The 2,500-nt window shown below is 71.4% G+C and overlaps 3 non-coding genes across 3 annotated transcripts in view; all 3 read left to right on the top strand.

Moving 5' to 3' along the window:
• LOC148344991 (18S ribosomal RNA) overlaps nucleotides 1-20 on the top strand; it is a 1,982-nt gene extending 1,962 nt beyond the window's left edge. The window contains exon 1 of the ribosomal RNA XR_015848943.1: nucleotides 1-20. This exon is cut by the window's left edge and continues 1,962 nt beyond it. This is a non-coding gene — a ribosomal RNA (18S ribosomal RNA).
• A 1,341-nt stretch (nucleotides 21-1,361) lies between these two features.
• On the top strand, nucleotides 1,362-1,515 carry LOC148344990 (5.8S ribosomal RNA). The gene has a single exon (XR_015848939.1). It is a non-coding gene; the product is annotated as a 5.8S ribosomal RNA (ribosomal RNA).
• Nucleotides 1,516-2,099: 584 nt separating this feature from the next.
• Nucleotides 2,100-2,500, top strand: part of LOC148344989 (28S ribosomal RNA) — a 4,516-nt gene continuing 4,115 nt past the window's right edge. Inside the window, exon 1 of the ribosomal RNA XR_015848944.1 lies at nucleotides 2,100-2,500. This exon is cut by the window's right edge and continues 4,115 nt beyond it. This is a non-coding gene — a ribosomal RNA (28S ribosomal RNA).

Raw genomic sequence — 2,500 nt, 5'->3', positions numbered from 1 at the left:
AACCTGCAGAAGGATCATTAACGTACGAGCGGCAGCAGATCCGCCTCGGTACACCCCCGACGAGCCAGACGCCGAGGGCGGCGGGTCGTCGCAGGCGGAGGAAGAGGGTAGACCGGGACGGGACGGGACGGGGGGCGCGGCGCGGGTCACTCCCGGGCCGCGCGTCGGAGCGAGTTCGGCGGGCGCCACGCGGCGCGGGCGCGACGCGAGAAAAGGCGGCGGGCGATGTCGCGCTACCTCCGTGCGAGCGGGGTAGCGCGCTCGTCCGACGACCCCAGTAGCGCGGCGCGGCGCGACGACAGGCGACCGCCAGCGACGGGCGAAAGGCGGCGGCCGTGCGCGGGACCCCCGTAACCGGGGAATCCCCCTCTGCCGACGACCCTAGCTCGGCGCGGTTCTCGCGCTTCCGGCGCGCGCTTCCGGGGCGGCACTCGCCTCGACGACCTCCCGTCCTTTAAAGGTAACGGTTCGGGCCGGCGCCCCGGCGTCCGTCCGCCCGTCGGTGTCGCGTGTCCGTGCGGCGCGGGGCTGCTCTCGGCGAGGGTCGCCGAGCAAGCGGATCCCGCACGGATCACAACGGCCGTATGGCGGCGGCGTCGGGACGCCCGCCCGAGACGAAGGTTCAGGGCGACGAAACGGTGCTCCCACCGGCTACCTTTTTCCCCGGCCAAACGCGTCCGTCGGCCGGAGCCCTCGAGGGCCGCGTAGCGCGCGCGTGGGCCGGCCCCCGGACACCGGAGTCCCTCCCGGGGCTCCGGACACCGGGGGTTCGGTTCCGCGCGGTCCGCCGCGGTCTCCTCTGTCCATCCATAGTCCGGGCAGGCCGCGGCCGGGTCGGGGGCCAGTCCCCCCTCGGTGTCAGCGCGGTCGCGCCGCCCTTGTAAACCAAACCCACTCGCTGACGGGTAGCAACACCCAAAGCGTCGCTTCGCGGCGCGGCGGGGCTTCCAAGTCGGATGGCCTTCCGGGGTCCGGGTAGGAGACGCCGGGGGCCGGCCTCAGCGCCGAGCCCCCGACCTACCCGGCGAGTCCGGTCGCCGAGTCGTGTCAGGCCCGAGCGGGAGACGCCGGGCGCCGGCCTCAGCGCCGAGCGCCCGACCTACCCGGGCCGACGCACGTCTCGGGCGCCGTCGCGGCCCCGAGCGGGAGACGCCGGGCGCCGGCCTCAGCGCCGCGCGCCCGACCCGCTCGGCTCGTCGCGGCGTCGCGCGTATCGCGCCCGTCGGTAACCGCGCCGCGGGTTAGGGGCTCGCTCGCGGGAGCGACCGAACGGCACCCGCGGCGCGTTCGTCTCCGGTACAAACCCTGTCGTGAATTTGTCTCCGATCGTCCCGGGCGGACGTAAAAGGGCCCAAACGTACGACTCTTAGCGGTGGATCACTCGGCTCGTGCGTCGATGAAGAACGCAGCTAGCTGCGAGAACTAATGTGATTTGCAGGACACATTGATCATCGACACTTTGAACGCACATTGCGGCCCCGGTTTTACCCCGGGGCCACGCCTGTCTGAGCGGCGCTTTCCAATCGATCGGACGCGGGCCGGGCCCTCCGCGACATTCCGCCGGTCCGTCCGGCGGGTGGCGCGAGAACCCGGTCCGCGCGGGCGAGGCTCGGGCCCTCCGCGACATTCCGCCGGTCCGCCCGGCGGGTGGCGCGCGACCCGTGTCCCCGCCCACTCCGCGGCTGGGGTTTCGCAGGGACCCCCGTCCCTTCGTACCCTCAAATACAGACTCGGGCGGCGCTCCGTGTCCGTCCGCCCCCCCCCCCCCCCCCCCCCCCGTCGGTGTCGCGCGTCCGCGCGTCCGGAGGTGCTTCTCGGCTGCCGGTGAGTACGGCTGGTACTTAGCATACCGAGAAGGTGCTCCGCGCGCGCGGCTCCGCGCGGCGGCCCGTATGGCGGCGGCGCTCGGCGCCCTCCTCAGGTAAAGGTCCCGGTCGGCGCCTCGGCGTCCGTCCGCCCGTCGGTGTCGCGTGTCCGTGCGGCGCGGGGCTGCTCTCGGCGAGGGTCGCCGAGCAAGCGGATCCCCGCACGGATCACAACGGCCGTATGGCGGCGGCGCCGGTCCCGGCGCCGGCCCCGACCGCACAGCTCTACGCGCACGCCCTCAGATCAGACGAGACGACCCGCTGAATTTAAGCATATTACTAAGCGGAGGAAAAGAAACTAACCAGGATTCCCTCAGTAGCGGCGAGCGAAGAGGAAAAGCCCAGCGCCGAATCCCCGCCCTGCGGTAGGGCGAGGGAAATGTGGCGTACGGAAGGCCGCTTTAGCCCGGCGCCGCTCGGGGCCCGAGTCCTTCTGATAGAGGCTCAGCCCAGGGACGGTGTGAGGCCGGTAGCGCCCCCGGCTCGCCGGGCGAGGCCTTCTCGGAGTCGGGTTGCTTGTGAATGCAGCCCAAAGCGGGTGGTAAACTCCATCTAAGGCTAAATACTGGCACGAGACCGATAGTCGACAAGTACCTTGAGGGAAAGTTGAAAAGAACTTTGAAGAGAGAGTTCAA

Source organism: Urocampus carinirostris, unplaced genomic scaffold (genome assembly GCF_059441175.1).
Source record: "Urocampus carinirostris isolate Australia breed hairy pipefish unplaced genomic scaffold, RoL_Ucar_1.0 HiC_scaffold_150, whole genome shotgun sequence".
Classification (NCBI taxonomy): domain Eukaryota; kingdom Metazoa; phylum Chordata; class Actinopteri; order Syngnathiformes; family Syngnathidae; genus Urocampus; species Urocampus carinirostris.
This window is presented reverse-complemented; position numbering and strand designations above follow the sequence as displayed.